Below are 26,606 nucleotides of genomic sequence, written 5' to 3' on the forward strand. Positions count from 1 at the left end.
TTCCAAAGAATTTCTCACAGAACTTGACAATATGATCCTAACTTCATAACAGAAAATAACTAAGAATAAGCATATAAGTCTTATCCAACCAGATATCAAGAATATTATAAGCTAGAGAAACTAAAATAGTACAGTACTGGCACAGAAACAGACAACTAGAGCCAAACAGAGAACCCAAAACAAACCTATGTATACATGGGTTCTTGGTGTATGATAAAACTGGCATGAAAAAAAGTTAGTGAAGAAAGAATGAACTCTTCAATAAACAATGCTGGGACCATTGGAAATTCATAAAGAAATATAACTGGAAATGTATAAAGAAATAGAAAATAAAATTAGTTCCCTAGCTCACAGTTTCCATAAGAACTTCCATGTGGATTAAAGTCATAAAAAGTATTATAAAGATGTAAACCTTTGCAATAAAATATAGAAGAATGTCTTTATGACTTCAGGGTCAGGGATGAATCTTAAGACATAAAAAGCACAAACCTTAAAGGAAAAGGTAATAAATTCAACTACACTAAAATTTAAAATTGCTAGGCAAATGGCAAAATTAAAAGGCAAGCCCAGATTTGGAGAACATACACATAGAATATATAAAGAATTATAATTATAGAAGAAGAAGATCCAAAACAATAGAAAATAGGCCTGGCAATATATAGGCAATTCACAAAAGATAAATTCTGAATTTCCCGTAAACCTTTAACGTTCTCAATCTTTCCAGTAATCAGGGAAGTAATATTAAAACAACAATAAGATACTTTTTCAAATCCGTTGGATTAGTAAAATTTTTGCAAGTCTGAAATTAAAATGTATTGGTAAGGTACTAGACCTCTCATTCACTCCTTGGTAGAAGTATGAATTGAAATAACCTTTTGGAAAGCAATTTGGTAGTATCTAGTAAACTTGAAGATGGTATAACCTACTGCCCAGCAATTCTTCCTCTAAGTATATTCACAAAGAACTCATCCATGGGAGTATAAGAAAACATATATGAATGGGCACTGAGGCAGTGTTCATAGTAAAGGAAACTCGACAATCAAAATGTTCATTCATCAGAGAATGGATAACTGGATTATATTTTTAATAAGACACTATACAGCAGAGAAAATAAGTGGATCAGAACTACATGTATCAACATGAATAAATCTCAACACAAAGTTTGGTGAAAAAAAAGTCAGCTTACAGTTTGTATTTAGAATTAAAAAAACAAACAAACAATCCTGTATGTTGTCTATTAACATAAACATATGTAGAAGTATGACAGAAAAAGTAATCAAGGAAATAATATACGACAACTTCAGAAGCGTGGTTACCTTTACGGAAAGAGGGTGGATACCCTCTAATTATGCAATTAGGACAGGGTACAAAGAGGACTTAATATATCAGTAACATTTTCTTTCAATCTGGGTGGTATAGGTACATAGGGTTTTTTTTCCCTAAATATTCCTCTCTATTTTTGAAATATTTCATTTAAAACAAACAATCGAAGAAAAAAAAAAAAGCTGCCAAATGTGACACTTCGCTAATATCCTTAAATCCAGTCGTGGTTAATGACTTCTGCATTCCTTGCAAACAAATAAAATTCACTATTCTTTCTCAATTCAGCCAATACTTGTGACCCACTAACAGGGCAATATGCAAGATACTTGGAACTGTTTTGTCCCCCACCGTCCCTCGCCCACCCATGGAAAGCATATTTGTAGACTTCAACCTGATGCCCCTTACAGTCAACAGTTATCATCCCCAATTGCTGGCATGCTTAGGGATTAGTTCAACGTTCAGTAGAAACATGAAGTTAAATAGGCCCATACTGGAACTGAAAGTAAACTTGACCTCTTTTGAGACAACGAAATTAACCTTCCAAAGAGGGCCTTGATGCTCCATGGCTCTTGTCTATAAAGTTGGGGTGTCCACTATTAATGGTAGTGATGCTCAGGTAAGGGGAAAACAGTCATCAAAACTGAAGTTCTGTTTGAGTTTTCCTTCCTGGAGGAGCTATTAAAATTGCTTCAATTAAACTTTTAAAACAAGAAAGCCTTAATAAATTCATTTGAAAATCTCCCCTCCTTAGCACCGAGTATCTAACTCTCCAAATTAGGTAGTCCCTTTCTTTATTCTAAGAAGCTAAGCATTTAAAATATAGTGGAACTCATTTCACAAGTTCTTCAAAAATATATAAGCACAGATAATAATAATTATTAAAATTATAACCAACATATAGCCTGTTCCTTCTTTTAACACATTCTCCTAGATTTGATCTCATTTGCGCTTCAGAATACCCTAGACAGGAGGCATTCTTTCCTTTTCTTTTTTTTTTTGCAATTAACAAAAAATTATTTATTTCTTTGGCTGCACCAAGTCTTAGTTGCAGCATGCGGGATCTAGTTCCCTGACCAGGGATAGAACACGGGCCCCCTGCGTTGGGTGTGCGGAGTCTTAACTGCTGGACCACCAGGGAAGTCCCCAGGAGGCATTACTTTCATCTCCACAGCAGAGGTGAGTGAACTGAGACTCAAGAGAACACAGGCGCTGTGCCCGGTCATTCAGCGACAGTGCGCAGTGGGCCAGGGCTCAAACATGAGTCCCAGCGAAATGACAAGAGAACAGGTATTTCAGACTGAAAACAGATATGGAGGAGTCTTCCTATTAGGAAAACACCTGAGTCACTGGCCCAGCTACCACCCGGATTCTAGCTGAGACAGTGTCGTGGACTCATATGACTACCTGAGTTTGAATCTCCATTCTACCACTTACCAGCTGTGTAAACCTACATGAGTAACTTACCCACTCAGTGCTTCACTTTTCCAGTCTAGAAAATGGGGAGAGTCGTAATGCCTACCACACCGGATTGTTCTGAGGATTAAATCAGTCAACATATAAAATGCTAAAAATAACATCTGGCCCAAAGTCGCGCTATGTACATGTGAGTTGCTATTATAAACTGGCCTTCTTACTTTTAAAAAGTAAAACAAGGTGAATAATGAAGTCAAGAAGTTCCTCGAGACTCTAAGAAATAATACTTGTGAGTCCATTGCCCTGTTTAAATTCTACTGGTGGTAGCAGTTTTTGATAAGCCATTTGAAAAAAGAGTATTTCTTTTAGAAATACTTAAGAATCTTAAGAAATTAAGATTTCTTAAGCAGAATAGGTAATATCTCCCTCTCTTTCAACAGACAACTTTCTCAGATTTGTTCCTTTTACACTTCTTGACTTAAGATCCATGTTTCTCCCTAGACCTAGTCTTATAATATTTATAATGCTCCTCGAAAAAGTATGTATATTATGAACTTACTATTCTCTATTACATAGTTTCACTCACAAAGCATTTATAGGAAATTCTTAGCAACCTTATATCATAGTATTACAGAAAATGATAACCAACCATCTGCATATTATTTCAAGATTTCACACTCATTAGTTCACCTTTTTAACGTCATGACCAACAGTCATTCCTATATAGATATGTGGCTGGAAAGGGTACTTGTTGTTCCTTGACTCAAAAACCTACAAAGTTGGCCTCCTCGAGTCTCCTCACTCCCTTCCACCTAAACAAACACACACCACAGCTCAAGCTCACTATTACAGCATTCAAGGCCCTTTGTGATCTGACCTCAAAATGCCTTTACAGCCCAACCTCCTACTCCAGTTCCATTCATTCACTCCTGCCTAGTCTAACAGGTCCTAGGGATTGAGGCCTCATCTGATCAGAAGACCTCTGGACCCAACTTATTTTCCTCTGATCAGAAGACCTCTGGACCCAACCCAATTTACAGGACACGCAGAAGGCAGAGGGACACACTGAACTGTACCATGAGGTTGCAATCAGCAAAATCCAGATTGTGGGCAACTCTCCAAGTCAAAAGCCCTGGGGTCTTCAACAAAAAAATTATAAGGAAAAGGATGCAAGAGAATCTGTAGATTAAAGGTGGCTCAAAATACATATGAAATAGAAAAATAATAAAATAGGCACGACTAAACTTTACTGTCTAGGGATGACACTCAGGTGATAAAACTATGAAGAAACACAAAGATAGCGATTGCTCTGGGAATCAGGGGGTTGGCACTGAGACGGGGCATGTGGAAGCAGCTTCTGGCGTGGCTGGCACGGGTCTGTTTCTTGACCCGAGTAGTGGTCATATGGGTGTCTGATTTATAATTATGCACAAACCTGTACATGTGGCCTTGGCCCTCCTCCCACCCATGCATCTTCTCCTGTCATTTAAATACCCACCTCCCCCACTTCTCTGCCTGAGGAGACCTTCCACATTGCCTTTGACTAAAACTCTCCTGGCTCTCCCCACCCATCCCCAGAAGACAGAGGTAGCCACCTCTCTTGACTCAGCTTCCCAGTACTTGGTTTCTAAGTGTTTGGCAGCACTTGCATCTCAGAGGGTTAGGAGCCTCATTTCTTCTGTGATACTGGGGACGGGAAGCTGGATCATTCCCACAGATGTACACTGTAAGCACTCTAAACTCTTTGCTGAGTGAAAAATGCTAGTCAGTTAAAAGTTAGGTGAGAACTTTGAATCCATGGGGTTCACCCTGTCACAAGATCCCCATCTTCAGCCTCCAATCTATCCTCACTCACTCCTTTGGCTTACCTGCAACCAAGGTACAGACCCTGAGTGCCCACCTGGGTTAAGAACATGGGCCCTTGATCCTGGTTCTGCTCTTCATTAGTCTTTCTTTTTTAAAAAAATATTTACTTATTTGGCCACGCTGGGTCGCAGTTGTGGCACGCTGAGACACGTGGGATCTTTAGTTGCGGCATGCAGGCTCTTAGTTGTGGCATGTGGGATCTAGTTCCCTGAGCAGGGATTGAACCCGGGCCTCCTGCATTGGAAGCGTGGAGTCTTAACCACTGGACCATCAGGGAAGTCCCCCTTATTAGTCTTGTAACTACATTGCTTTACTTACATTGCTTGAGTCTCTCTGAGCCTCAGTTTTCTCATCTGTAAAACAGGGCTAATCTTACTTAATAGGATGGTAGAATAGTGCATGTAAAGTAATTAACCCAGTATCTGACACAAAGTAAGATACTTAATACAGTCAACATTATAAATATTACTGTTACTATTAGTATCGTTAATAAGAAAGGCATGTCAATCACCAAACACTGACACTCTAGCCAAGTGAATTAAAAATGTAAAACCTAGTAACAGACATGGTTATGCAATGCCAGACAAACTGTGGGAGTAGAAAACTCCGTGTATTTGTCATTCCTTTGGTCTCCATCATACAAACCCAGCATTTTTTCGCTAAAGTGAAGTTATCTGTTTGCATTTCTTTCACTCTTACTGAGCTGTGAGCTCCTTGGGAACCCAGACTGACAATGTGTTACACTTGTGTCCAGCCTCTCTAATCACAGCCCCATGGCTAGTTTCACTATGTGATCACAGCCCTTCTTCTTCCCTGGGCCTGGATACAGCCTCCTAATTCTTCTGACTTCTCTATTTCCGTGGCTTTAAGCTCCTTGCTATCTCTGAAAGAAGTCAAGTCTGATCTGTCTCATATCTTTAGCATTTGTTGAGCAGAAATGAATTAAATGAACATAGTGAACTGCACCATCAGTGGGCACTATTTTACTCTGGGTGTGCATAAGTGAGTGTGTGTGTGTGTGTGTGTGTGTGTCTGAGAAAAAACAGAAGCTAATGCAATCCAATTCAATAAACCTGTATGCCACATGTATTTGATAACAGACACTGGGTAAGAAATGAGGATACAATCTTTAGACTGATGAAACCGATGGATACAAAACCTGGTCAGTGACATCTAGTACACGTGAAGATCTAGGTAATCATTTGGTTCCACCTCCTCTGATGCACTGAGAAGGAGAGGCCCAGGATCCCACAGAGGAAGCAGAGATGAGACTAGAACTCAGGCCTCCTTCATGCCCTGCATGCTCACACAAGTCTGTTTCCAGGGCAGATTCGTTCCTTACAATGCAGCTCTGAACCACGTCGAAGTGTGTAAGGAGTACGACCTGACAGGCAGGATAAACCACTATTGTCTCAGCTGCAGGCGGACTCTGCTCAGTAGGTGTGGACCGGCTGCCGGCCTCACAGGAAAAGAACTAGTTTGGTCCTCACTCAAGAAACTGCCACTCCCATGAATGTCACAAAGGGACAGAGCTGTTCTACTGACACCTGACTCTGTGACACCCCTGATGGTCAGAAGCACATGGATTGCATCAATGCTAACAAGAAATGGCAGATTGAAAGACAGGCCGCCCAATTTCGGTGAACTGGAGAGAGGCAGCGCGTGCCAGCCGGACTGGCCAGCCATCCTGCCTTCCCGGCGTGCTGCTCTGCGGGTTTCTCAAGCGGCTCGGGATGATGTAATTCACTCAGTGGGTATTTATGGAGCAACTGCAGTGTGCTGAGCACCAAAATAGGCGCTGGGGAAACAAAATGACCTCACGTATTTTACTTCACTGTGAAAAGAACACTCTCGTTCCGCCCCACCTCACCCTGTGTGTTTACCTCCTTCCCCACCAAAATCCCAGAAGAGCGCCCCTCCTCCCACCTCTCCTGTCTCCCACCTGTGCTTCCTTCCAACTCTCCTCTCATCCCTCCATTAATCAACTCCCTTAACCTCTCCTGCTTCTGTGGGTTTTTCCTATTGCCACTTAAAATATTCTCAAGCATCTCAGTTACATGTATGTTCCACTCAACTTCTCACTTCTCTCTCCCTGTGACTTGAGTCAAGCTTTTGAAGGATTTATATTGCCCTGCTCAGCTAGACTGAACCAAACATGCTTCATGCTCTCTGACATCTCAGCCTTCCAACAGACTGCTCCCTCTGGAGTTTACCGTCCTCCAATTTCTTTCTTTGCCTGATTAACTCTTGTCATTCATTCTTTGTCCCAGGTGCCACCTCCTCCAGGAAGCCTCCTTGACCTTGCAGGCTGGTTCAGATGCCTCTCCTGAGTGCTTCTACAGCATCTAGGTGAGTCCATTGAGAACATTCTTTTCCACTTGGCCTCTGTCTCCTCTAGAAGACTCTCAATTCCCTGAAGGGAGAGGCCATCTCAAGGTCCACAGTTCCTAGTATCTACTGGGCTCTGAGTAACTAACTGTCTGTGGACCAAATGAGCAATGAATCAATATAAGACTTGGAATAGCTCACGGTATGGGCAAAACAGATAATAACATGTGCATAAAGCTTTCCAGATTACAAAGTATTTTCCACATATATATCTTATTTGATCTTCCTAATCTTGCAGGGCAAACGGTATTATTTTTAACCCTCTTTTCAGCTGAAGAAGCAATGATCCAAAATGAGTAAGAGGTCTGATGAGGGTCATACTGTGTAAGTGGTAGATCTGAGATTCAAATTATGATCCTTGAACTTCACATTCCCGGCTTTCTCCATTCCCTGTGAGCTACCGTCTTCATAGTCAGATGTACACAAGACTATACAAACGTTCCTCATTGAAACCTGATTATCTGGAAACTAGTCTGCTCGCCTTGCGCTTAACCAAACTACTTACTAGAAGGAACAGAAATGAATTCTGACCAATTTTAACAAAAGAAGTAAATCTAGAAAACGAAGTTAATATAGCCAGAACAACACAGATACCACTTTTATCTTCCTTTGGTGGGATGAATCAACATAAATGATTTAGGCACCATATCCTCCTGCCAAACGAGCAGAACATCTCAGATTTAGGGTTCGTGTTCAAATGGCTGCAGACCTGTCCTGTGATCCACTCATCATTAAAGCCAGGAAATCACCATCCTATCTGGTGGGACAGCAGTGAAGGCACTTCTTATCCAAGAACACCTTTGATACCCAGCGACTACTGCATCTCCCACAGGCTGTTAGCAACCCCTCAGCCCCTCCCAGGCCTCACACCCATTCATCCAGCTGAGGGCACATGACCCATCACCCTAACTCCTCTCTCACTGAAAAGCTCTACTCACTTACCCCATTGTCCTGTTGTAGTCACCTGGCAAGGCCCAGTCCAGGTCAATCCATCTATCTGCTTTCTTGGCCCCTACCCCAAGTTTTCTAAACCTGGGTGTGGAAAAAGCGTCCAAATGCACGGACTAGTGTTTATGGACGCCAACCTCAGCTGGGCTACCCGCCATCTCTCACTCCCTTTTCAAGGCCAACTTCTTAGGAAAGGTGTCTACTTGCTTCTTACGTTTCTTCACTCTTCACTCATTCTTCAACCCACTGCAACGGGCTTCCACTGCTACACTCTGCTAGCCTTCAGCAAAGTTCTTAACTGCCTGCATTTTGTGCAACCCAAAGGGCCCCTCCACACTCTTATGTCACCTAACCTTTCATTGCTTGACTCTCTTCTTCTTACGAGTCTCTTCTCCTGGCTTTCATGTTCCCACACTCCTCTAGATTTCCTCCTCTCTCTCTCACCACTGAGATGGAATCTTCTTTCAGGCTGTTCTTCTTCTGCTCAGCATTTACATGCTAGTGTTTTTCAGGATCCTAGGAACTTCCTTTCTGACTCTACTCACCTCTCAGGGTAATCTCATTCATTCTAATGGTTATAATACATGCTGCTGTTTCCTTTCCTTGGTGTTGCTATGGCTCCCAGCTGATACCACCATTGAGTACATTCCTTTCCACTTGCCCTCTGTCTCCCCTGGAAGACTGAGAGCTCCCTGAAGGCAGGGGCCATCTCTGGATTCCCAGTCACTAGTATCTACTGGGCTCTCAGTAACTCTTTCCAGCCTTATTCTTCTTACTAAGCTTCAGATCTATATACCCAGCTCCCTATGAACTTCCCTTTTAGGTGAACTTAATATTCTCAAAATAGAATTCATCATCTTCCAAATCCCAAAACATCTTCTTGTCCTGTGTTTCCTTCCTGCATGAATTGGGAACATCATCTACCCAGCTGCATAAACTGAATCCTGGAACTCATCCTCAGCAATTCTCCTTCCCTAACTCTCTACATCCAACCAATTAATAAGTCCTGTCAAATTCTAAATATCTCTTCAGTCTAGCCACTATATTTTATCTCCATAACCATGGCAGGTTTGAGGAAATGAAAAAAGGTGAAGTGTAGCTGGGCATAGGGTTAAGGGCAGGTGATGTTAAGGCATTTAGACTTTATCTCAAAGTCCTCATCCACCACCTCTCACTCCCCACTCTCGATGCTGGAGGCCTGCAGCTAAAAAGTATTCAATGACAATAATTTGGGGCTGCCCAAAATGGGATTTTGTAGGATAAGTGACATCACTTTCGATGGTTATTTTTTTTATTACCCAGATAACCAATGGTGGTTTCGCAAATAAAAAAGATACTGGGCTAAATGGAATACTGGCTCTGCTCTCTTTATAAAGTTACTGCAGACAACAATGATTTCCAGATGAGTCTCAGGTACATAAAGTAATGCCTTCGTGGAACCATCAGAGTTCAGTTCTGCCACATTTGAGAAACAACGTAATATTTAAGGTAAACAAGCTAAACTGGATGTGCGTGGAGGGTGAGGGTTAGGGGAAGGAAGGATAGGAGGGATGAGAAACAGGCTATGCCTAATGACGCAAGGGCATAGTTCACAGATGATCAATTCATCGTTAAAACGGCACTAATATAAAGTTAATAAAAAGCCACAAAGTAATCAGGAAGTACCTTAAGTTAGTAGTTTCTAAAAGTTCCTTGTTACTGTACATATATCTGCCCCAAACTGTCAGTACTAACCAAATTCATTAAAAGTATGGTAATATGGAGGGGGGTTGACACACACAGTAGAAAGAGAAAAGAAAAATCTACTGGTAAGAATCTACAAAAACAACACTGTGAATATTAAAAACTTTTAAATTGTACACTTTAAAGGGCTGAAAATTATGGTTTGTAAATTATATCCCAATGAAGCTACTTTTTAAAAAATCTGCCAAGACATAGGAATAGTAAGCAGAGTTGCTTACTGTTGATATAGTTGCTTACTATATCAATCAACAGATATCAATACTCAAAAAAATATATCGATACTCAAAGGAAGAGCAGGTAATTTTTCTTGATCCTATAGAGGAATAATAAGCAGCAAAGTCATTTTTACATTTATTTCTGTTACATATAACAAAAATAGACAAACTACTACTTACAACCAAAAAGACCAGGGGAGGAAAAGACATCGTCAAAACACTTAGAGAAAGCAATCTGTCAATTCCCACCTTGAATATTGCTTTAATTGCACTGTTTTCACTACCAGAAGACTCTGCTCAGTGAGATTATTATGTTTTCACAAACACAACAGTCTCATTGGGAAGTTTCTGCCAAATGAGTATCTTGCTAAGAAATTACAAAAGTATGTATCACAAAGAGAACTATTATAAGCTCAGAAAAAGCATGCAAGTTTCAACATCTAGAGAAACAATTAGATAAAGAAAAGACAAATTCTGGGTCAGTGATGATTTCCTTTTCAAGACAGGGTTCGAAAGAAAGGTACAAAAGATAGATGAAAAGTGGCAATACCCAGCACCTCATAAGCACACATGCGTTTGTGCTGGGTGCTTGTTGGGAAAGAAGCAGGGTGTAATTTTTTTAGTCTCTTAGAGAAACAAGTTAGTTCGTGCAAAGACAGAATCCTTTTGAAATCACTTCAAAAGGTAGATACCAAAGTGGAAGGCAGGTGTATGCTCAGAATATGATCCACCAGAATAGAAATTAACTATGCCCAGTCTCTGATCTCAGTTTCACCTAACCAAGCAAAACAATCCGGCTGATACAAAACAAAACAGAAACCTATCCTTCAGTTTTTATCCTCAGAGATAACTCGCTCAAACCCAAGGAACCAAACATAACTCACTTCTGGTTTTAAGTTAAAACATGTTGAATCCACTGTGACTCGGCACACGGGTTTCACTTACTTAAAGTTGTCTGAAACCAGGTTAGCTTTAATATGGTTATCCAACATAAGAAACAGCCAGTGAATTAGGCACAGAATTAGGCAGGAAGAGTACTGGCCTCAGAGCCAGTTTTAGATCTAATCTCAACTTTGGAGACTCCCAAAAAACCCAATTCAATCTCTGTTGAAATTAAAGAGTTGTCTTTGAATTTTTACACACCTACATGCCAGGCATATGGTAGATGTTCAAGAAATGCTTTCTGAGTTATCACTACGAATAGATAACATTTAGCAAGCACTTATTAAGTAAGTACTTCATATGCATTATATCATTTAATCATCACAATAACCCTATGAAGTAGATTTTCATATTATCTGCATGTCACGAATTCAGAAACTGAGGTTTAGAGAGATTAGTAATGTGCCCACGTGACTCAACTGCTGAGTGGCAGACAGAGGACTGCAGGGCCCAGAGCTCTTAATCAATGTGCACTTACGCACTACTGCCCCTCTGAACTCAACGGGGCACCGGCCAAAGTAATCACAGTCATTAATGAACATATGAGGCTCCTCCAATTTAATGTTTGTTTTATTGCTTGCTTTTTCCCACCACCTGTCTTCCTGGGAGTATTGACTGTAAAAACCTTGGGATCCTTGTTACTCAAAAGGTGGTCCGTTGACCATAGACATCACCCTGAAACTTTCTGGGAATGCAGAATCTTAGCCGTATCCCAGAAACAGAATCTGTGTTTTAACAAGATACCTGGGTGATTCAGAGACATCTCAGTTTGAAAGGCACTGGTTTAGACTAGCTCCAACATGACACACGTTATATGGCAGGAGGAAAGAAGCTCTGAGAAGGAAAATACAACAGAAATGTTATAGTCGGGGAGAACAAAACCAGCTTGCTATGGCTGTGTCGGGACCTTAATTCACCTAGATAATGGCATACAGATATTTATAAAGGACCTATAAAGATGCCTAGGGAGTTGATGATAGAGACAATGGCTGAATCTATAGGGAGTGTAACTATAGTTCCACGCCTTCTAAAATCTCCAAACCTGTGTCTTTAGAAGCACGTAGCAAATAAAAATACATTAAGTCTTTGGCCAATACTGAATCTCTCATGAGGTGAAGGGTAGAGCTGTGTTATGGACTGATAAGCTCAAGACTTGTACATCACCACCTTCGTTCACAATCCAGGAGTCACTGCTTAACAAGGCAACTTTATCCTTTTGAATGTTAACACATTTTTTGAACCCAACACCGAAGTCAACTTAAATTTGAGTGTAAACTTGATTTAACTTTGAGCTATTTCAATATGGTTTATGGTTTTCTTTTAAAATCACATACCTACATTTCTAGTCAGAAAGTGGCCTACATTTTTAGCCAAGAAGTGCAGGACAGCAACTGTCCTCTCACAAGAGATATGAGTTATGTTGTGCTATGAAGCAGAATCTAAAGAAGCATCTGAAGGACTTAATTTTTGCTCACTATTTCTTACCCATTTAAACGGAGTTATAAAACCCCAATAACTCCACATATAAAAGCTATGCATATAAGTAAAAGTTATCGTAGTGGGAAGTGAGACGTACAGTTGACCTTTTTCTTTATTCCCACTTTTAAAATAAAAAATAAATTACATTCTTTTCCAGTCGCAATTCTGTGCTTCCCAGAGCTAAGAGACTGCCCCGCACACACATGGAAATCCATTCTCTTCTTCATTTCTATCCTTTTAGCCATTTGAAATCTACTAGGCAGGTTCTTCTCCTTAAAGCCTTCAACTATATATTCTTGACACTTTCTACGTCCTCCCTAGGGAGAACTAGAACAATTAGAATGGATTTCTTGCTAATTAATCATCCAGATACCTCCTAGAAGGCTTGCTTTCACCACAATGCATCTAAAACAAGAACTGCTTTTAATTCTCAACCCATTAATTCTGTTACCATCATAAATCGTCCTTGGGATTCAGAGATTTTCTACAGGCTGCATCAAATAACCCAGGGTATTACAATAAAGGCAAGGGGAGGACTTGGGTATGCTCAGAGCCAGAGGGCAAGCAGGAAGACAGCAAAGTTTAGGGCTGTGCGGCCCCCAAGGATTCTGACTCAGAGTTAAGTCCAGAGGCCATGGAAACAGGAAGGCACATATTAACTACAAAGAACCACTGAAGGGGCCTGAGTCAGCCTACGATGGGGGCTCAGGGGCCTGAGGAGTCCCACGAGAGAATCAAATATACACATAAGTTTCCCACAACAGACCCAAATTCCCATTCTCAATGAGGCCAGTGATGGACTATATTGAAAACCAGCTACAACTGTGGAAACCAACCTCATAGCTGGTGGCATTGTTAATGAATACACCACTTTGGGGCATAATTTAGTAATATGTTTGTAGAGTCACAAAAGACTTATAGTCTTTGATCTGGTAACCACACTCTAAAAGTACGGACGTATGGAAAGCAGTTCACTGCCGAGGACAAATGCAGACATCTGCATTTAGGTTTAAACACTCCCAAGTGCAGGCTGGGATGACCCGGATGGGCAGCCGTTTTGTGAAAAAGCCCCAGGGATTGGGGATGAACCAACTTCACTTTAGGGCTCCTTAGGAGGGAGTAGCAAGAATGGTGGGAGCATACACCGAAGTCAGCAGAGCTGGGTCTGAACCGGTTCTCCCTTCTACAGACCGTAGCAAGTCACTCAAATCCTTAAGCTTGGGCTCCGCATCTGCAGAATGAAGATATATTTCCTTGATTCTAAGATGTGCTTTCTGTCCCCCCTCCCCCAACACGCATTTTAACTTTTCTGAAACGGGCAGGACTATTGCGTTTTATGTCTCCGTTTAATATGATGGCATTTTCCTTCCTCTACTTCTCCCTGAAAAGCTGAAATTTAATTGATGGTGTATCTTGCCATTAACAGTGTCTTAGAATCAAGGAAATACAGTAGTAATACTGACCTCAGTACAGCTGTGAAGATTAAATAACATCACATATATAAGGCACTTTGGCACGTTGCCTTGAAAAGAGTGACTGTCCCCCCAAAATGGCACATGTTAACATTATTTTTTAAGAACCGATGCACTCTTAGGATACATCATCAGAAGAGCAGTACCCAGCAAAGCAGCCAATAATCCCAGCTGCTGGTCAGACTACACCTGGAGAACTGTATTCAGTCTGAGGGCCATAGAAAAACAAAGGCAAACCATGGATACTCAGAGAACAGGGACCAGGCTGGAGAAGTCTGAAAAACATGATATTACGAGGAATGGTTGAAATAAGCTGGAATTTTTAGGCTGCACAAAAATGAGAAGCCTTTTGAACGTATCAAGACCTGTGGGTGTAAGTAGATGTTTCCTCTGTGGTTCCAGCGGACAGAGCTGCAACACAGGGATGGATATTCTAGATGGGCCCATGTCACATCAGCATAAAGGAGAACTTTCTAACATTTTGAGCTCTCTAGGAGTGAAAGAGCCCTGGTGAATGGAGAGCTTCCTAAAACAGGAAGTGCTCCGTCAGCGCCTGGACGGTGCCGCGTCAGCACTTGCCAGAAGAGCCTCCTTTTTGGTCTCAGAGGCTGCACCCTGTGTCCACTTCAGCTTTAGAATACCACGCCTGCGTCTTCCTCCTCCAAACCCAGGCCAGACCTCAGGGGACCACTCTGAGCAGAGGTGGCCCCCTTGGCCTCCACGAGCTAGGGCTCCACCGGCTAGGGAAAAGCTAGCACAAAACCATGAAACTGGCAGAAAGTGAAGGGAGGAGGGGACGGATTCCCTGGGGTGTCTAATATTGTAGCAATTCACATGGGAGGTAAAGATGAGGTTTGGATGAAGACTGACAGATTCGAACTGAGGCAGCAAGAGGAAGTACCAGCGCCTGACCTACTCCATGTAGAATGTTTTTGTTCGGCCCCAAATGATTCCATTTAAGGGGCAGACCAGTTTTACAAATGACAGCAAAGCCTTGCTGAGATCCACATTCTTTCCTTCAGATGTACGCCAGCTCCCTTCTTGCGCCAGTTACATACTCCTTCTTAAATTAACCCTCTATCCATGCTTTAGGAAATAACCTTTAACCGTACTCTATGAAAAACTGCTAAGATGCCAGATTAAAACAGAAGCATAACTTTGGACTGTGTCTTCTTATCAACATTTACGAACACGGGTATTACGTTTACTATGAACTTTGAGATTCAACTACATTGTCCATGTTGCAAATGTTATCTAAATCTGAGTAGAAGGTACTATGTGAATGGGAAAGGGGGGTGCCTACGAGAGTGTACACTTCAGTTTAATGTATATAAGGCCATTCTTTAAAAAAGAACTATTTACAGAGAAACTGGTTGCCTGGAGTAGACAAGTTTACTTCATAATTATATAGTTTTGGATTCACTTTGGGTTCTAATTCTAGCTTAGCTCATGGTAAGTGCTTAATAAATAGTGACTATCCATGTTGTGAGATGGTGAACTCACCTTCACACTGTGAGTTCCAACACCAAGCTGTCATCTCTGGCTCTGCCTCATGCACGGGGTATGAAGGTGGACCAGAGACCACCAAGGTCCCTCCCAGGTCCCAGCCTGGGGCTTCATTTCAGTGTCTCTGCCCATTTCTGATCTGGCAATATTCCCTCAGCTCACTAGGAAGGACACTGAAGAAATGTCCATTCATAACCCGCTATATAAATGTTAGCTCTCATTACTACTGTTATTATTATTTCCTCTGATACTGTCCTTCTACTAACTTTATCATCCCTGCTTTTGTTTTATTCCTCTGTGTGTGTGTGTGTGTTTAATGGTATGTAAATATTCTTGCAAGCCAACTCAAATCCTCAGTAGTAGATAGATGAAGTCAGAGAGAATGAAATAAAATAACTCCTACAGTTTATTATAAATGACACTAATAACAATAGGTAACATTCACTTAACACTCATGCATCAGGCACTGTGGGAGGTGTTATATATACATTATTTCATTTAATACTCATTAGAACCCTAAAAGGTAAGTACTAGTATTAGGATCCTCATTTTACAGATAAGGAAATTGAGTCTTAGAAAAGTCAAGTAAGTCACTCAAGGTCCCATCTAATAAGCTGTGGTCTAACCTAACAATTTTGCAGCACAGCCTACAAAAATCTCATATTAATGGATATGTACTCCCATATATTTTTAAAATTTGAATACTGAATATTTTTTATTTGAATCTTGAATACAGGGACTCCAGAAAACAAAAATAAGCCACTTAATCTAGTAAACAGGTGACAACACTGAGTTCATTTGGTCTCAATCTCACAGTTCAAGACACTGTTGAGAAGAAAGGGCCCACAGAGTAACCAGGTCATGTTCGTCTAAGTGGTCTTTGAGCATCAAATTAAAATTTCTAGCTTTCTCATCCAGTGTATGATTTCACTCAATGTTCAGAATGGGCAAATCTAGAGCCAGGAAGTTAGAACAGTGGTTGCCTAGGGCTGGGTAAGGAAGAGAGGGGAGTAGGGAGAGTGGGTACAAGGTCTCCTTTAGGAGGTACCAAAAATGTTCTAAAATTAGATTATGGTGATGGTTACACAACTCTGTAAATACGCTAAAGAATACAGAATTGTATGCTTTGAAGGGGTTAACTTTGTGATGTGTAAATTATACAATAACAATAAAGTTGTTAAAAAATAATTCCCTCGCCTGCGCTTCCAGAGCTTGTGCTCTGCAATGGGAGAGGCCACAACAGTGAGAGGCCCGCGTACCGCAAAAAAATAAAAAATAAAAAAAAACAAAAAATAATTCCCAGGGTTCAGTATCCAGTGATCTCTAGTCACTCCTTGTGGCTGCTGTCTTTCAGAACAAACATGGAAACCAGATGTGCGTTAAGTAAGCCTTTACCCAAGAACAAAATGTTCGAACAACAATGATGAGAATAAAGACCACGCCTGTGAAGCTGGGAAGTTTTCCTTGGAAGCCATAATGAGCCGTCAGCTTCTTTCTCCAATGTCATCAGGTAAGTGCTGAATGGTATTAGCTTCTGATTTTTACCAACCCAGGAAAAATGGAAAAATAATTTCATTCCTCATTACTAAAATGTTTGTAAGTGGACAGAATGTAATACTAAAACCAGCAGCAATAGGGGAATCAAAAGACCTCAAAAGGCCCCAAAAGACTCCAGTCAAGTCGACTAGAACCTTGTGACCTTGGGGACTCAATCATTCTGGGCTTTGGGGACCTCATCTGTAAAAGGAGGAGGAGGAAGAAGGAAGTCAACTATTCCAAGGTTCTCTTCCACCTTCATTATTCCAGTCAAATCATATCTTCCAAGGACCATCTCACTGTGTTGACCTGTCCCATTCTAAACATCAGCAACTGCCCTTGGACCAATGAAGAGTTATCAAAACATCTGGACACACTGGAAATCCATGAAAGTGTCTTTCCTGGATTGTTGTTTCAAGTATTTAAGTGAGCATCTTCCCACATCCCTTATTAAATAAACTATATATCTTATAATTTAATCAGCTATAATGTCTGATTAAGATTTTAAACCTGGTGCCTAAAAATCAAAAGGCACTTTCCTAAAATAATGCAAAAATGCAGCAAAATAATTGCTCTCCAAAGTAAAAATATCCTCTCCTTTATAAAGACTGATCTTCCTTAACGCTAACCTGTCACTCCGAATCTATTTTAATTTTTATTATAAAAATAATAAATTCTTCTTAAAGGAAACCTTAAGTTTACAAACTATCTGAGGAAATTAAAAGCATTCTTAGAGTTACCACCTTAAATAGATTATGGGTGATGTTAACTTACTATTAAATTTTTGTATATCTTGCTTTTATTTTTCTCTCTCCATGAATAGTTTTTATGTTTTCAAATATAAGAGAATCATATTTTTAAATATTAATATGCAGAAAAGTATAAGGAGAAAATTAAAACTGCCAGAAATTCCCACCTTTAAAATAATCCCTAAATCCCAATTAACTTAAGGTGATCATCCATTCTGTTCTCTCCCTAAGCATAACACATACAGAGACAGGTACCTTTTATTTTATTTTAATTTATTTATTTTATTTATTTATTTTTGGCTACGTTGGGTCTTTGTTGCTGTGCACGGGCTTTCTCTAGTTGCGGCGAGTGGGGGCTACTCTTCTTCCCCGCGCGCGGGCTTCTCATTGCAGTGGCTTCTCTTGTTGCGGAGCACGGGCTCTAGGCACATGGGCTCAGTAGTTGTGGCTCTCAGGCTCAGTAGTTGTGGCACACGGGCTTTGTTGCTCCGCGGCATGTGGGATCTTCCGGGACCAAGGTTTGAACCCGTGTCCCCTGCATTGGCAGGCAGATTTTTAACCACTGCACCACCAGGGAAGCCCCAGGGCAGGTATATTTTAAACATAACCAAGTACGTGATGCACAAATAGTTTACTATCCAGTGTTTTATCTTAAATATCTATCATCACCATTTCCTCCAATTACAGTTTTTCTTAAGTAAAACGGTAGTAGTTGCATAATGATCCATTATGCAGTTTTCTTTTATTGTATATTTTGATTATTTCCAACTTTTCATGGCAATAAATAACACTTCAATGAGTATTTCTGTAGTTAAAGCTTTTGCACTCCTACCTGGAAACTTCCAATCTATTGCCCTATTCCTTTTGTGATTTCCTCTATTGGTTTTAGGAAGAGAAAGTGCTTCCCCATCCAAATAATAAAACCGTTTGATTTCTTTCTTTCTTTCTTTTTTTAAAATATAACTCCTTAACCTATGGACTGTATTTTTACATATTTTTAAAGGTTCCAACCTAATTTGTCACATGTTTACGTTTTGGCCCAATCTAGAGTAAGTTATTTGCCCCACATTTTCAAATGCACATTTATGTTTTTAAAGGAAATACGTGTCTCATACTCCTGGTTCTCCACTAAGCCTCAGTAAGCCTTCAGGACTGACAAAATAATCAGAGCTTTGATTATCAGCAGGAAATCATACTGGGCAGGAAGGAAGAGGACACTCATACAGGCCAAATTAAAGCTAAACAATCAAAAGGTCCAAGTTCGAGCCTTAGTGGTTTTATCATTTTAGCATTAAAAAGTCTCAAAAGTTCCAAGATTAGCTTGTGTAGTTAAAAGACAGTTTTCAACTGTGGGCTTATTTGCCACGTGGACTGGTCACCACTGATCTCAGTTACTGACCACGAGTAAGCTCTACATCCTGCCACTGGTCACTGGTTCTTGCCACTGGTCCCCAGCAGGACATGTGAGAAAGCAGAGTACAAGCTCACCCACACAAACACCCAGTAGGAAAAGGACACAAAGGACATGCCTTACTGGTTGACAGTGGGTCAACAGAAGCATCTTTGAGTAGGAAGCGCAGCACAGATATCAGTATTTACGTGGTTGCTTCTCATTAATAATAAAGACTGGATTATATTTCCCAAAGACATCAACTCCTCGTACCATTTTCTCCCCACCACAGCACTCCTCTGAGGCACAATACTATTACTGCTGACTAGCTGCTATGACTTGGGACAAATTATGTAACTTCCCTGGGACAGTTTCATCAACTGTAAAATGGGGATAATAAAGACAATTGACCCCTTAGGGTTGTTGTGAGGATTACATGAGAGGCTTAGACCAGAGACTGCCTTTAGGAAATGCTTTTTGCGTGTTAGTTGTTATTATTACTATTACCACTCCCTCTACTACTCCTGCCACAGGTACTAATATCTTCAACCCCAGAAATGCCAGAAGGGCAAACTTAAATTGGCTTCTTCAGAAGGAACCAAGGAACTGGGGAAGTCTATGGTCAGATCAGCCCTGGGAGTAGAATCTGTCCTCAGCCTTTGCAATCCCTCTGGGAAGTTAGTATGCACTGTCATTATTAAAATAGTTCATTTCTGCGGTGGGCGGCATCACAGTCTCCCTTGCTTTCTGCCCCACTTTCTGATATGTAAACACAAGACCCCTGCACATCGGCACCTTCAGTGAGCAGGGTTAGGAGCAAGAACTCAGCGGGTCAGGCATGAAAAAGGCAGGGGTGGCTGTACAAGATGACTCTGACAAGGCCAGAAACTGCAAATCAAGAACCGACAGCTCCCCAAACAGGCACCTCGAAGATGAAGACGGTGGGCAGGAAATGAGAGTGATCTGGGGTGTGAATGGAACCAGACAACAGGTGAACATTTATCATAAAGGTTCAGCAGTCAGAAAACCCACTCCTGACATCATGATTCCTCCTGGTTATTCATTTCTTTCCTCTAAGTCCTTACCTTCTACTGACATTTAACCTTCCTGATGTTTCGAGTGTGGGCCAATGCATGTTGAAATAATGGATCATCAACTACGTTCATAACCATCTGAGATTTATGAGGCATCAAGGGTACTTTTGACTGTTAACAAGAAAGCATGTTGGATAAAAATTAATCGGCTCAAAGCTTAACCTGATATGGAACGGGAAAAATGTCCGTCTCTACTTGATTTTAGCCAAAAAGCAGAGATGTCACAAAACTAAACCAGTCTGGCAAGATGAGAACAAAACTGCAATGTGTGTGCCAAGCCTGGAATCAGGAATAAGATTTGCCTCCATCCCAAATTACAGATTTTGAGCACTCTATTGTACAGTCTTTTTTTTTCCCCTCATGTTTGGAGGAAGCTTATTGTAATGAATATCCTTTGGGAAAACCCTAAAATCTGGTTTTTAAGGAGTTTCCCCTCTTACTCTAGCCTTTGCCACATTGTTTATTTCTGTTTCTAATCAGTACTGTTCTGTTATCATCTGTAGAAGAAAAGGCTGCGAAGCACTTGGGAACACAGAAACTGAGACTTACCAGATCTAAATGAGCTTTACGTGAGCTTTTTAAGACTTATCCATGCCAGCTAAGAGCAAACAGGTAATCAACAAGTAAAATGTCTTAACACAGTCCTTTAAATCATTGAGGAGCTACAATCAGATTTACAGAAGTCTTCTTTAAAATTTTAAGTTAATAGCATTTAATAATTAATAATACCACATATGCAGTACTAGCATATATTAAGCAAGTCATAGCAATCTCTGCTCTTTTTTTTTTTGAATTTACTGTTGAAGAAAATATCTGCAGAGGCAGGGGTAATAATACAGCTGTACAATTGTGTCTTGAGGGGGATAAAGTACAGTCAACTTTGCAATCCTGAGATAGCATGCAGCCATAACTTTGCAACTTCAGCCTCAGCAGAGATAGGACTGGGATCTTTAAACTTTAGCAAATCACCTCAAAGATTTCTTTAAGTACCTACTTCTGTCTCCCTTCTCCCTCAATTTTATATTTTTAAACACAGGAGAACCTGAGAGAACAGACCCTTTCTGAAACACTGTATTTCCCAGCGGGGGAAAAAAGAGGAGACTCAAATGGCAATAACAGAAGCATAATAGCATATTTTAAAACACCCATACTGGGACTTCCCTGGTGGCACAGTGGTTAAGAATCCGCCTGCCAGAGCAGGGGACACAGGTTCGAGCCCTGGTCTGGGAAGATCCCACATGCCGCGGAGCAACTAAGCCCGTGCGTCACAAATACTGAGCCTGCGCTCTACAGCCCGTGAACCACGACTACTGAGCCTGCGAGCCACAACTACTGAAGCCCACGCGCCTAGAGCCCGTGATCCACAACAAGAGAAGCCACCGCAATGAGAAGCCCATGCACCGCAACTAGAGAAGGCCCACGCACAGCAACAAAGACCCCAATGCAGCCAAAAACAAACAAATACATTTATTAAAAAAAAACCCACCAGCGCTTACCTCAAACTAAAGCATACATAAAGTAACATAAAAGCCAATATATTTCATAAAGTGTTGCAAACTTGAAAACACCATCAAATCAAACTACGTACTCTTGTGAAACAACTTCATGCTGGATTGCTTTGGTGACAAGTAAACAAAGGTAATATCGCTCTCTAGATGTCTAAGTTAATGAAGTTAAGGAAGATATTCTCCTGATACTTCGCTCTATTGACTTAATTTCATTTCAATACTGTTAGCGATCCTTTCATTGTCTTACAAGGCACACCGTTTCGACAGTCATATTTATTCCTAGAGGAATCACTTAAGAATAAAAACAGTGATCACTAAGGAAGAGATTCAGTCCAGCTTGATCCATCTACACTCTGCCCACGTCAACTGCTATGCAGGTGTTTTCTGAGGCATTCTAGGAAAATGTCAGACTTTTCAAAAAGAAAATTAAAATCATATTCTGGTTCCTTGTAACTATAAGCGGTAGGCCCCAGAGAAAACAATGCATCAGGCAAGCACGCAGAGGGTGTGAAGGACGACACCACTGGCTGGGGCACTACACACTGCTGTCTCCCGTTCCACAAAGTAAAATCAACCATGTATAAAATCATAGTTATTCCTAGAAAATATAATGGGAAGACACAAAGAAAGGAATTCTGAAAAAGGAATTGAAAATGCATGTGAACAGGTACAAACCTCTAGACTGCACATCCAACACATAAATGTCATTTCTTCTTGGCTTCCACCTGCATTTAATATTGTCCAGCAATGCATACATTACAAGGAGAACCATAACCCCCAGACCTCCGTGGGATCGACGAACTCACATTATTTTCTAAAAGAACGCAGCAACAGCACAAATGCTATGCTGACTGTCATGTCATCGCCCCGGGAGGACAGAAAGAAAATCTGACACATGCAGCAGAAAGTTCAAAACCTTATTTACTAACCTGGTGCCCCTGTGAAAGTAGTCGCTTCATATTGCTTGAAAGAAAGAATCCTTACTATGAAACTAATCTCCAAAGCAGCTGATAGCCGACAGGGGAAGAAAAAACTGAATACCCCGAGAATCCACAGACACGGGGAAAGCAGTGTGTTCCCAAGCCCCGTTTTTGGCCAACTCCCCAAAGGCCACTTAAGTCATAGCCAAGCCCACAAAGCACTTTAGCCTATAAGCTTTAGTAATGAACTTGAAACCACTCCCATATGTTAAATAGACACTGGGCTGCTGTGAGAAATAAAACTCACATACAGAATGAGCTAAGGCTTCAGGCTTCATCTTTGTACTTGCTACCCAAGAAAACTGTAACACACCAGCTGAAACAAAGAGCACTCTCATTCCCTTCTTGCCCCTCAGATGCTGTATTAAAGTGACTCATTCATTTTAAACAAGAGGAATACAGTCTGCCCTCCACTAGTGCCATGAAATGAGTTTTATATTGTTGCCTAAATTGGTGGTGGTGGTGATGGAACATATAGCACTATAATTTCACATTGTCTAAGAGGGACCACATGAAGTTATTGCTTCTGAGAACCAAAGGCACATACTACCACTATTTCTAGATTTTTAAAATACATTAAATAAGGATAAAACCTCATTAATCACTAAAGTCTAACAATTAGGTTCAAGAGGAAAACTTATGAAAGCATTATCTAACTTCTGATTCTAACTTAGTGTCTGTAACTGTGAAAATCACTCATAATTCAAATTCACCATCTACAGTTAGGTTATATTATAAAATAAAAAAGTTTTTTGGTGGTTTTGTAGTTTTTTATAGTTTAAACTGGGACTTATGACTCACAATGGTTTCAAAGTAAGAAATTTATTTTTCATTCTAGAAAAATGTAATTTATAATTTAAAGCATTTATATCTTAAAAAAATAATGTTCCAGTATATCGCTTAAGAATAAAAATCCGGGCTTCCCTGGTGGCGCAGTGGTTGAGAGTCCGCCTGCCGATGCAGGGGACACGGGTTCGTGCCCCGGTCCGGGAAGATCCCACATGCCGCGGAGCGGCTGGGCGCGTGAGCCATGGCCTCTGAGCCTGCGCGTCCGGAGCCTGTGCTCCGCAGCGGGAGAGGCCACAACAGTGAGAGGCCCGCGTACCGCAAAAAAAAAAAAAAAAAAAAAAGAATAAAAATCCATGCCCTGCTTTTTAACATGAAGTGTTCACAGTTATACACAATCTTCCCCTAATTTTCAATGCCAAGAGCAGTTTTAATTCTTGTTTCCATGATTTCTATCTTATTTAAATAAGACCTATTTAACATAATGGTCAAGGTTACCAAATTTAATGTTTCTTCTGAGCCATAAAGATGGGACCAAATATTCCGAGGAAGGGGCTTCCCTGGTGGCGCAGTGGTTGAGAGTCCGCCTGCCGATGCAGGGGACACGGGTTCGTGCCCCGGTCTGGGAAGATCCCACATGCCGCGGAGTGGCTAGGCCCGTGAGCCATGGCCGCTGAGCCTGCGCGTCTGGAGCCTGTGCTCCGCAACGGGAGATGCCACAACAGTGAGAGGCCCGCGTACCGCAAAAAACAAACAAACAAACAAACAAAAAATATTCCGAGGAAAACTTGATTCACTTGTTGCCAAGTAGATTTACATGTATTTCCGGTAAAATTCAAGTTACTCAAAACCTATGAAACAGAAGTCATTAGCATATTAGCTCAACAAGATCAGGCATGAAAAGCCCTGAAACTCCCTCAGATCTAACACTCACCCTGCTGGCCTCTTCTACGCACTCCCAGGGTCAGGGCTGAACAGTTTCTCCAGGGGTCACTTCAGAATGACAGGGCAAGACAGCCACCTCAGTGAGAAAACCAGCCTCAAGCCCTGGCCCATGCCTTATAAAGGAGCCAGTGCCCCACCTGGTGGCAAAACATAGAAAAGGCTGAAACAGTTAAACCTCAGGGGAAATACTGCTTCAATGTTGAAAGAAAAAGGGAAGAAAAGGATCAGTTATAAGAGCACATTAATGTCACAAACAATGTGTGGTAGGAATCATGAAAAGTTTCTTCCCTCAGAGCACAATACTTATAGAGGATATGAAAACACTCATGCAAAAAAAAAGTAATTACATTCAAAACCATCTTTTTATGTGGATTGGTTTGCAAGCATATATGATGATATGCATTCCCAGAGAAATCCTCTGATAAATAATATTGATCTCTGTTCTACCCAAAGGGCTGCAAGAAAAATTCCTGTGAGATCAACATAATCTCTGAAATGGAAGAACCATGGATAAATCCCCAACTCAACTAGCTAACTGCTGGTGGGACCGTGTCTCCATCATTCTGTTAAGAGGCTGTATCCCCAGGAGTCCTCCTACCTTTCTTTCAAAAAGTATTTCCTTTTGTCTCACATAAATTATTTCTGCTAAAATCAACGTTCTGATATCAACCTCAATGGAGATGAAGAAGAGTTAAATATTGGGTTTCGAATTACACAGCAGTCTTTAATAAAACTCCAGCAAAAATAAAAGTATAGTAGGATGTGACTTTTAAACGAGCCCAAGCCACATTACTGAAACTAAAACTAATAACAATAGCTGATATTTAAGCTCTCAGTATAAGCCAGGCATGGTTCTAAAGGGCTTCAGGAGATTAATTCATTTATATCACACAAATCCATAATTATGCCAGTTTCACAGATGAGAAAACTGAGGCATCTAAAGGGTATCTTGCCAACAGCTAGTGGCGGAGCTGGGATTAGAACCCAGGTCATTTGGCTCTGAAGTCAGCGCCGCTAACCGCATACTTTGATAATGCTGTCCTCCCGGGTGCACACCACTGGTGAAACCCTGCCAGACTCTGCTCAAATGCAAGGGAGCAGGAGTTGGTTGGACAAGAACTGCTCTATGGACAGTCCTCATAACGGCACAAGCTGGGAAAGGCTGTCCAGCCAAGCAGCCGCAGAACTGAGACCTGGAGGCCATGAGGCAGGTAAGGAATCCCCAGGCAGAAGGCACTCACTCTGTCTGCCAAGGAAAAGGGGGAAGTGAGGAGTGGGCCGCTGGAGGGACCATAGGGAGCTTGGTGAGGCTGGGGGACCAACAGAAGAAAACTTTGTGAGGGAGGCGGGAGTCCTCTGATATCACATCATGGAGGTAAAGAGACATGACCAAGACATTTTAAACCACAGTGTGTACATGTTGGAAAGAGAAGTAAGAAGGAACTAAGCCCTGTAGGGTACGCAGGAATTTAGAAGACGTTGCAGGTAAAGAAAAGGGCAGACCAGCGCTTTAAAATGTACAAGTCTACACTTCCATAAACATTATCAAGGAGGCTAGGGCGGTAACCCTGGCCACAGCAGCGCTCACTTACTTGCTCAAGCTAGGTCTGGGGCCTGAGCCACGTGGAAGTTGTTAATGCTACCAACAGAACAGGGAACACAGGAGGAAGAGCAGGCTGGCGGGAGGAGCAGGGGTGGGATAGACAAGCCGAGGAGTTGGCTTTTGGAGACCAAGGCCGAGTGCAAAGTCCTGTGGGTCGTCCAGGGTGGATGTGCAGTGGGCTGCAGGAGATACAGGTCTGGTGCTCCTGTCCCCTGCATGGACGGGAGGCACACATCTAGGGTGACAGCAGCTGGAGGGCAGCAGTGGGGCACACAGCGTAAGAGGAAAGGGTGAAGTTTCAAGGCAAGAGGTATCTGAGGATTTCAGAGAGAATTCAGGACATGGGTAGGGAAATTTTTTTTTTTTTTTTTTTTTGCGGTACGCGGGCCTCTCACTGTTGTGGCCTCTCGCGTTGCGGAGCACAGGCTCCGGATGCGCAGGCTCAGCGGCCACGGCTCACGGGCCCAGCCGCTCCGTGGCATGTGGGATCTTCCCGGACCGGGGCATGAACCCGTGTCCCCTGCATCGGCAGGTGGACTCTCAACCACTGCGCCACCAGGGAAGCCCGGGAAATTTTTTGTTTTACTTTTTACTCACCTTTAACTGAAATTTAGCATCCCCTTCAATTACAAATGTAGGCAATAATTCACGGTAAAATTAGGTGTAACTTGACTTGTCACAAGTAGAAATCAAAGACATCTTCATATCACAGTACAGTAT

General features: G+C 41.5%; 1 protein-coding gene across 9 annotated transcripts in view; it reads right to left on the reverse strand.

The window, feature by feature from the left end:
• The window catches only part of PLD1 (phospholipase D1), a 203,633-nt gene that overhangs the window by 130,332 nt on the left and 46,695 nt on the right, over nt 1-26,606 (reverse strand). For 2 of the 9 annotated variants that reach the window (XM_067738031.1, XM_067738032.1), the window contains exon 2: nt 24,273-24,420. The exons of 6 other annotated variants lie outside the window; for them this stretch is intronic. The gene's annotated coding sequence lies outside the window, so the exon portion shown is untranslated. Of the gene's footprint in view, nt 1-22,501; nt 22,689-24,272; nt 24,421-26,606 lie in introns of those variants that run through there. One more of the 9 variants, XM_067738034.1, reaches the window with a different exon arrangement.

The sequence above is a fragment of the Pseudorca crassidens genome, chromosome 5 (assembly GCF_039906515.1).
Source record: "Pseudorca crassidens isolate mPseCra1 chromosome 5, mPseCra1.hap1, whole genome shotgun sequence".
Lineage (NCBI taxonomy): Eukaryota > Metazoa > Chordata > Mammalia > Artiodactyla > Delphinidae > Pseudorca > Pseudorca crassidens.